At 35.0% G+C, this 10000-nt stretch overlaps 1 protein-coding gene across 4 annotated transcripts in view; it reads right to left on the reverse strand.

Moving 5' to 3' along the window:
* The window catches only part of LOC137624405 (discoidin domain-containing receptor 2-like), a 128319-nt gene that overhangs the window by 73220 nt on the left and 45099 nt on the right, over nucleotides 1-10000 (reverse strand). The gene's annotated exons all lie outside the window — the stretch shown is intronic.

A 10000-nucleotide genomic window follows, 5' to 3' on the forward strand; every position in this document is an offset into this window, starting at 1 on the left:
GTGCATTTATAAAAGAATTTCAATATATCAAAGAACGATATTCAAAAAGTCAGAATTGTTCAAGCACAGATATTTATATTGTATGTCAAATTCAATACGCAATATTCATTTTGTATCAGGTAGAAAATACTCTGGAAATAATTGTCAGCGCTGAAATTGAAAAATATATAAAAACATATATACTGAAATGTTTCAAGCATCTATTTCTATCCTTCGTTAACAAGCAAGCACATGGAGGATCAAAAATAACCTCAAGAGTATATTTGCCTATTTAAAAATAAGTAAATACAATGAGAAAGTAATAATAAAAATGAGGAAAATTCTAATCAAACTATAGAAAGTCCAGACACGAATAGCAGAACAGACATATCAACTCATATGTATTGTACTTCCTATACTTGATTTTTATTAATGAGGCGCATTTGCAGCGAATCGCAGCTGTACCCTTTTAAGCTCGGAAAAGTTTCTGTTATCTGATTGGTTAGAATTATCTTGTCCAAGCAATCAGCGATCAGGAAACTCTTCCGAGCGAAAGGGGCACCCCCGCGAGTCGGTGCAAATATGCCTCACTAAAAAGAATTGACTATAGTGGCAACTATTCTAATCTATTTAAATAAAATCTGTGAAACATCCTAGCTAGGGAGAATTGCGAAACCTTAATATTTTACACACACAAAAGACAATGATTTCTATAAATCTAGAAAATATAATACAGTTCTGAGTGAAATAAATAAACTATAACATTAGGGGAGAAAGCTCAGGGGATGGGAGTTCAGAATAAAAATATTTTTAATTGCCTACATCTAAACAGGTAACTTACAAATATGACGATAATGAATATGACGAAGGCGAATGTATTCTGAATGAAGATGATAATTCACGAGTGGTATATTCTAGAACGGGTAGAGTGAATACATAAATCTTAAGAATGAATTACTAGTCTGGGGAATATTTTCTAACAACGATGGACATTAACTATTAAATATAGATTAAATAAGGAATGGCAGTTAATAAATAACGAGCGTGCAAAGTGAATTCTAAATATACTTATATTCATAATTAAAAATATAAAAATATAAATAAATGAAGACTACAGGATATGAGACGAAAACAAATGAAAAAATACGAAATGAACAATAACTAGGAAATAAAATGGTAGAAATATCGACGAATGTAAAGCAAATTTCTTTAGGTGGAAATACTGGGATGATTTACTCCAAAGGGTTAATTGAGATGCAGGAAATGAAAATAATGAATAATGAAAAAATGCAAAATGAAATGAGAATCATTTCTGTGAATTTTAGGCAAAGACTGGAATGGAAATGAATGAAAATTCCAGAATATGAGAGAGAGAGAGAGAGAGAGAGAGAGAGAGAGAGAGAGAGAGAGAGAGAGAGAGAGAGAGAGAGAGAGAGAGAGAGAGAGAGAGAGAATGACGATGTTGGGTTTGATGTAGAACTGAGATATAGGCCTACACGGCATGTCAAGAGGCTTGAAAATGGGCAAAATAAAACATAAACATAATAATAAAAAAAAAAAATTTGGGCCGTAAAACAAAAGTAAAGTCAGTCAACAGTAGTTTTAACAATAGTATTGAATCTCTTCGCAAATATTGGTCAAGCTGATCTTTACATATTAAAATAAAGCTACTTAGTTGAAAAAAAATATAATTGCACATAATTCTGATTGTATGAACTAATTATGTCACATTTAAAAAAAAATTGATTATTGATCACAATTCACAATAGAGAAAATACCTTTCCCAAATTATCATACAGGTATCTTTATAAATACTTATGTGACAAAAAAACAATGAATAAAAAAAAAAAGAAAAAAAAAAAGGATTGAAATAATTTATAAAAAAGGTAAAAGTCAAAATACTCATTCGTAAAAAAATCTTGTGAAGCATTAAATGTTTAATTAATTAAATGATATAAGAAAATGACCAACAAAAGACTTGAAAAACGTAAAAAAACCGTGCATAAAGTTTTAAAAAGCGAAAACAAAAATAGAATTTTTTTTTTTTTTTGGGGGGGGGGGGAAATCCATGAAAAAGATCTATAATAATGATTGCACAGGGTCATATGGTAATTAATAATGACGTTCAGCGTAAGGTTATAAATGTGTCGAAAATGTCAAGGATAAATGTTAAATGTAACAATTTTATAAGTATATCAGAAAGGCCTGAAGGGTTGCTGTAAATAGCAGTAATGTGTAGGTCATAATGTCATGAAAGGTCATGATAATGTAAAAAAAAAAAAACACCATTAATAGTAACTCCGCAACTATGGTCATTAAAAAAAAAAAAAAAAAAAAAAAAAAAAAAAAAAAAAAAAAAAAAAAAATCAAAGTTCATGGCGCACATGGCATTCACAATGCCAACAATGAATCATGATGGACATTAAATCGACATAAATTGTATTATGACTAATCAAGTAGAATGGAGAAGAACTGAATTAAAAGCTCACGATAGAGACGACAGGCGAAATCTAACCGAGGCTCTTTGCGTCAATAGGCGTAGGGGGAAACGATGATGAATCATGAACACTTACTATAAGAACCAATTTGCTCGACTTCTTTAAGCCCGGGATATAGGTAATGTTTGTACTCATTACATGGTAAGTATATACGTATGTATTTGAGTTTCATTAACTTCATTACTGTTATGATGGTTAAATTTCTGTCCACGAAATCTCATACCAAAATACAAACAGAAAGAGGGAAAGCTAAAAATATTAAAATTAAGAGTCAACCTGTACTACTTCTGCGAGTGTAAATGAACACTACACAGATTAAAGATACAACATGGTGTTAAGATTGATGTCAATAAAACGAATACAAGATTAATGGTAACTATGAAAAATTTACTAATAATTAATGAGTATCTCTGAATCGATAGTTTGATTAAAAATGCATTTACTTTAAATATTAAATAAAAAAAAAAATTGCGAAGTCCATAGTCAAACTGAACAGTCACTATTTAACGATCTGAAATTAAGAAAAGAAAAAAGAAAAAAAAATAACGAAAAAGAATGAAAGCTCAATAAACGAAATTACAGCGATGTCAGCTCCGTCAATGCAAGTGCAATACATGACGCAGGTAACCAAATGCACAGGTAAACGTTCCAGCCATAAAAAATATAAGCACAGGCTTTAAGCTCCGATCGGCGGCGCTTTTGTATAACTGATCCCATTGGATCGTTGCAAACAAAGCATCGTGCATGTTGCACCATCATACCTTATCGGGGGATCGAAAAACCTTTCATTCTTTGTTTTTGTTTACTGTTTATTTACATTTTTAACAACGGACAAATACACCTTTTTTCATGTGCGAATAAACTGCCATGGGGATATATATCAGTTTTGGAATCGCTATGAATTGATGGAATTTCCAGTTGTGAGTGAGTGCGCACGCGCATTCATATACCAATGCATCATGCTCAAGAAGTATGTACTAAGACTGTGATCAGTTAGTTTGTTCAAGTTTTACCTCCACTGAGAAAGTTAAAAGGTCTTAATTCGATATTTGCATCTATGTTTACGCGTTGTAGTCTATAAAACATATCAGGAATGGACGAACGAATTTGGATGGAAAAGCTGTCCAAATCAAGAGTGTGATCAGTTAGTTGTTCAAGTTTCAAGTTTTACCTCCATTGAGAAAGTTAAAAGGTTTTAATTCGATATTAGCATATATGTTTACGTGTTGTGGTCTATAAAACATATCAGGAACGGACGAACAAACTTGGAGGGAAAAGTTGTCCAAATAATTATCAAATGACTCCCCTATAGACTATCAAACTTTAGGTGGATACATGAAGATATAATAATAAAAATAATAAAAAATTTTCTCCATTACCTACACATTTCTTACGATATATAGGAGAAAGAAGAGAATTGAAAAGAAAAAAATAAGACTATGAAGCACCATGGTATTTTTAAGTTAAGTCTGTGCAATGGACATTAATTCGCCTTGATGAAAAAATGAAACCATTAAAAACCAAATAAAAGATGGAATAAAAATAATCAATGTCGTGCATGGGGTTCGGTATGATTATGGATGTTGATATAAACAAGGGTATATATGTAAGCAAGATGATGGGCATGGATTGAAGGGGTATGGACAGACATGCAGGGGATGCAAGTGCTTATGTTGGATTGGACTGGATATATGCATTTGGACAACATAGCCCAGTGCTCGGGCCTGTGGGCCATTCAGCACCCAAGTGGATGTAGGGTAAAAATTTAGTCACACTGAAGCAAAAGTTAGAAGAGGATGGAGTGGATGTAGGGTAAAAATTTAGTCACACTGAAGCAAAAGTTAGAAGAGGATGGAGTGAATGTAGGGTAAAAATTTAATCACACTGAATTAAAAGTTAGAAGAGGATGGAGTGAATGTAAGGTAAAAATTTAGTCACACTGAAGCAAAAGTTAGAAGAGGATGGAGTGGATGTAGAGTAAAAATTTAGTCACACTGAAGCAAAAGTTAGAAGAGGATGGAGTGGATGTAGGGTAAAAAATTTAGTCACACTGAAGCAAAAGTTAGAAGAGGATGGAGTGGATGTAGGGTAAAAATTTAATCACACTGAAGTAAAAGTTAGAAGAGGATGGAGTGAATGTAAGGTAAAAATTTAGTCACACTGAAGCAAAAGTTAGAAGAGGATGGAGTGGATGTAGGGTCAAAATTTAGCCACACTGAAGCAAAAGTTAGAAGAGGATGGAGTGGATGTAGGGTAAAAATTTAATCACACTGAAGTAAAAGTTAGAAGAGGATGGAGTGAATGTAAGGTAAAAATTTAGTCACACTGACGCAAAAGTTAGAAGAGGATGGAGTGGATGTAGGGTCAAAATTTAGCCACACTGAAGCAAAAGTTAGAAGAGGATGGAGTGGATGTAGAGTAAAAATTTAGTCACACTGAAGCAAAAGTTAGAAGAGGATGGAGTGGATGTAGGGTAAAAATTTAATCACACTGAAGTAAAAGTTAGAAGAGGATGGAGTGAATGTAAGGTAAAAATTTAGTCACACTGAAGCAAAAGTTAGAAGAGGATGGAGTGGATGTAGGGTAAAAATTTAGTCACACTGAAGCAAAAGTTAGAAGAGGATGGAGTGGATGTAGGGTAAAAATTTAATCACACTGAAGTAAAAGTTAGAAGAGGATGGAGTGAATGTAAGGTAAAAATTTAGTCACACTGAAGCAAAAGTTAGAAGAGGATGGAGTGGATGTAGGGTCAAAATTTAGCCACACTGAAGCAAAAGTTAGAAGAGGATGGAGTGGATGTAGAGTAAAAATTTAGTCACACTGAAGCAAAAGTTAAAAGAGGATGGAGTGGATGTAGGGTCAAAATTTAGCCACACTGAAGCAAAAGTTAGAAGAGGATGGAGTGGATGTAGGGTAAAAATTTAGTCACACTGAAGCAAAAGTTAAAAGAGGATGGAGTGGATGTAGGGTCAAAATTTAGCCACACTGAAGCAAAAGTTAAAAGAGGATGGAGTGGATGTAGAGTAAAAATTTAGTCACACTGAAGCAAAAGTTAGAAGAGGATAGAGTGGATGTAGGGTAAAAATTTAATCACACTGAAGTAAAAGTTAGAAGAGGATGGAGTGAATGTAAGGTAAAAATTTAGTCACACTGAAGTAAAAGTTAGAAGAGGATGGAGTGGATGTAGGGTAAAAATTTAGTCACACTGAAGCAAAAGTTAGAAGAGGATGGAGTGGATGTAGGGTAAAAATTTAATCACACTGAAGTAAAAGTTAGAAGAGGATGGAGTGGATGTAAGGTAAAAATTTAGTCACACTGAAGCAAAAGTTAGAAGAGGATGGAGTGGATGTAGGGTCAAAATTTAGCCACACTGAAGCAAAAGTTAGAAGAGGATGGAGTGGATGTAGAGTAAAAATTTAGTCACACTGAAGCAAAAGTTAAAAGAGGATGGAGTGGATGTAGGGTCAAAATTTAGCCACACTGAAGCAAAAGTTAGAAGAGGATGGAGTGGATGTAGGGTAAAAATTTAGTCACACTGAAGCAAAAGTTAAAAGAGGATGGAGTGGATGTAGGGTCAAAATTTAGCCACACTGAAGCAAAAGTTAAAAGAGGATGGAGTGGATGTAGGGTCAAAATTTAGCCACACTGAAGCAAAAGTTAGAAGAGGATGGAGTGGATGTAGGGTAAAAATTTAATCACACTGAAGTAAAAGTTAGAAGAGGATGGAGTGAATGTAAGGTAAAAATTTAGTCACACTGAAGCAAAAGTTAGAAGAGGATGGAGTGGATGTAGGGTAAAAATTTAATCACACTGAAGTAAAAGTTAGAAGAGGATGGAGTGAATGTAAGGTAAAAATTTAATCACACTGAAGCAAAAGTTAGAAGAGGATGGAGTGGATGTAGGGTCAAAATTTAGCCACACTGAAGCAAAAGTTAGAAGAGGATGGAGTGAATGTAAGGTAAAAATTTAGTCACACTGAAGCAAAAGTTAGAAGAGGATGGAGTGGATGTAGAGTAAAAATTTAGTCACACTGAAGCAAAAGTTAGAAGAGGATGGAGTGGATGTAGGGTAAAAAATTTAGTCACACTGAAGCAAAAGTTAGAAGAGGATGGAGTGGATGTAGGGTAAAAATTTAATCACACTGAAGTAAAAGTTAGAAGAGGATGGAGTGAATGTAAGGTAAAAATTTAGTCACACTGAAGCAAAAGTTAGAAGAGGATGGAGTGGATGTAGGGTCAAAATTTAGCCACACTGAAGCAAAAGTTAGAAGAGGATGGAGTGGATGTAGGGTAAAAATTTAATCACACTGAAGTAAAAGTTAGAAGAGGATGGAGTGAATGTAAGGTAAAAATTTAGTCACACTGACGCAAAAGTTAGAAGAGGATGGAGTGGATGTAGGGTCAAAATTTAGCCACACTGAAGCAAAAGTTAGAAGAGGATGGAGTGGATGTAGAGTAAAAATTTAGTCACACTGAAGCAAAAGTTAGAAGAGGATGGAGTGGATGTAGGGTAAAAATTTAATCACACTGAAGTAAAAGTTAGAAGAGGATGGAGTGAATGTAAGGTAAAAATTTAGTCACACTGAAGCAAAAGTTAGAAGAGGATGGAGTGGATGTAGGGTAAAAATTTAGTCACACTGAAGCAAAAGTTAGAAGAGGATGGAGTGGATGTAGGGTAAAAATTTAATCACACTGAAGTAAAAGTTAGAAGAGGATGGAGTGAATGTAAGGTAAAAATTTAGTCACACTGAAGCAAAAGTTAGAAGAGGATGGAGTGGATGTAGGGTCAAAATTTAGCCACACTGAAGCAAAAGTTAGAAGAGGATGGAGTGGATGTAGAGTAAAAATTTAGTCACACTGAAGCAAAAGTTAAAAGAGGATGGAGTGGATGTAGGGTCAAAATTTAGCCACACTGAAGCAAAAGTTAGAAGAGGATGGAGTGGATGTAGGGTAAAAATTTAGTCACACTGAAGCAAAAGTTAAAAGAGGATGGAGTGGATGTAGGGTCAAAATTTAGCCACACTGAAGCAAAAGTTAAAAGAGGATGGAGTGGATGTAAGGTAAAAATTTAGTCACACTGAAGCAAAAGTTAGAAGAGGATGGAGTGGATGTAGGGTAAAAATTTAATCACACTGAAGTAAAAGTTAGAAGAGGATGGAGTGAATGTAAGGTAAAAATTTAGTCACACTGAAGTAAAAGTTAGAAGAGGATGGAGTGGATGTAGGGTAAAAATTTAGTCACACTGAAGCAAAAGTTAGAAGAGGATGGAGTGGATGTAGGGTAAAAATTTAATCACACTGAAGTAAAAGTTAGAAGAGGATGGAGTGAATGTAAGGTAAAAATTTAGTCACACTGAAGCAAAAGTTAGAAGAGGATGGAGTGGATGTAGGGTCAAAATTTAGCCACACTGAAGCAAAAGTTAGAAGAGGATGGAGTGGATGTAGAGTAAAAATTTAGTCACACTGAAGCAAAAGTTAAAAGAGGATGGAGTGGATGTAGGGTCAAAATTTAGCCACACTGAAGCAAAAGTTAGAAGAGGATGGAGTGGATGTAGGGTAAAAATTTAGTCACACTGAAGCAAAAGTTAAAAGAGGATGGAGTGGATGTAGGGTCAAAATTTAGCCACACTGAAGCAAAAGTTAAAAGAGGATGGAGTGGATGTAGGGTCAAAATTTAGCCACACTGAAGCAAAAGTTAGAAGAGGATGGAGTGGATGTAGGGTAAAAATTTAATCACACTGAAGTAAAAGTTAGAAGAGGATGGAGTGAATGTAAGGTAAAAATTTAGTCACACTGAAGCAAAAGTTAGAAGAGGATGGAGTGGATGTAGGGTAAAAATTTAATCACACTGAAGTAAAAGTTAGAAGAGGATGGAGTGAATGTAAGGTAAAAATTTAATCACACTGAAGCAAAAGTTAGAAGAGGATGGAGTGGATGTAGGGTCAAAATTTAGCCACACTGAAGCAAAAGTTAGAAGAGGATGGAGTGAATGTAAGGTAAAAATTTAGTCACACTGAAGCAAAAGTTAGAAGAGGATGGAGTGGATGTAGAGTAAAAATTTAGTCACACTGAAGCAAAAGTTAGAAGAGGATGGAGTGGATGTAGGGTAAAAATTTAGTCACACTGAAGCAAAAGTTAGAAGAGGATGGAGTGGATGTAGGGTAAAAATTTAGTCACACTGAAGCAAAAGTTAAAAGAGGATGGAGTGGATGTAGGGTCAAAATTTAGTCACACTGAAGCAAAAGTTAAAAGAGGATGGAGTGGATGTAGGGTCAAAATTTAGCCACACTGAAGCAAAAGTTAGAAGAGGATGGAGTGGATGTAGGGTAAAAATTTAATCACACTGAAGTAAAAGTTAGAAGAGGATGGAGTGAATGTAAGGTAAAAATTTAGTCACACTGAAGCAAAAGTTAGAAGAGGATGGAGTGGATGTAGAGTAAAAATTTAGTCACACTGAAGCAAAAGTTAGAAGAGGATGGAGTGGATGTAGGGTAAAAATTTAGTCACACTGAAGCAAAAGTTAAAAGAGGATGGAGTGGATGTAGGGTCAAAATTTAGTCACACTGAAGCAAAAGTTAGAAGAGGATGGAGTGGATGTAGGGTAAAAATTTAGTCACACTGAAGCAAAAGTTAGAAGAGGATGGAGTGGATGTAGGGTAAAAATTTAGTCACACTGAAGCAAAAGTTAGAAGAGGATGGAGTGGATGTAGGGTAAAAATTTAGTCACACTGAAGCAAAAGTTAAAAGAGGATGGAGTGGATGTAGGGTCAAAATTTAGCCACACTGAAGCAAAAGTTAAAAGAGGATGGAGTGGATGTAGGGTCAAAATTTACACACACTGAAGCAAAAGTTAGAAGAGGATGGAGTGGATGTAGGGTCAAAATTTAGTCACACTGAAGCAAAAGTTAAAAGAGGATGGAGTGGATGTAGGGTCAAAATTTACACACACTGAAGCAAAAGTTAGAAGAGGATGGAGTGGATGTAGGGTCAAAATTTAGTCACACTGAAGCAAAAGTTAAAAGAGGATGGAGTGGATATAGGGTCAAAATTTACACACACTGAAGCAAAAGTTAGAAGAGGATGGAGTGGATGTAGGGTAAAAATTTAGTCACACTGAAGCAAAAGTTAAAAGAGGATGGAGTGGATGTAGGGTCAAAATTTAGCCACACTGAAGCAAAAGTTAAAAGAGGATGGAGTGGATGTAGGGTCAAAATTTAGCCACACTGAAGCAAAAGTTAGAAGAGGATGGAGTGGATGTAGGGTCAAAATTTACACACACTGAAGCAAAAGTTAGAAGAGGATGGATAGCACGATGGAAAAAAAGGGAAGCAAGAATGGAGATAAAAGTAGAAGAAAATAAGGGAAGTGCAGCTATGGGCCGAAGGAACGCTGCAAAGATACCCAAGTAAACAAGATGCACTTCCGGCGCTACTCTCCTCGGGGAACGGAGTGGTAATTTGGGTCACACGCAGGAACGTATATGGTGTACTTTAATGGGACGATTTACATTAGCAATTACAGAAGG

The sequence above is a fragment of the Palaemon carinicauda genome, chromosome 31, assembly GCF_036898095.1.
Source record: "Palaemon carinicauda isolate YSFRI2023 chromosome 31, ASM3689809v2, whole genome shotgun sequence".
NCBI lineage: Eukaryota > Metazoa > Arthropoda > Malacostraca > Decapoda > Palaemonidae > Palaemon > Palaemon carinicauda.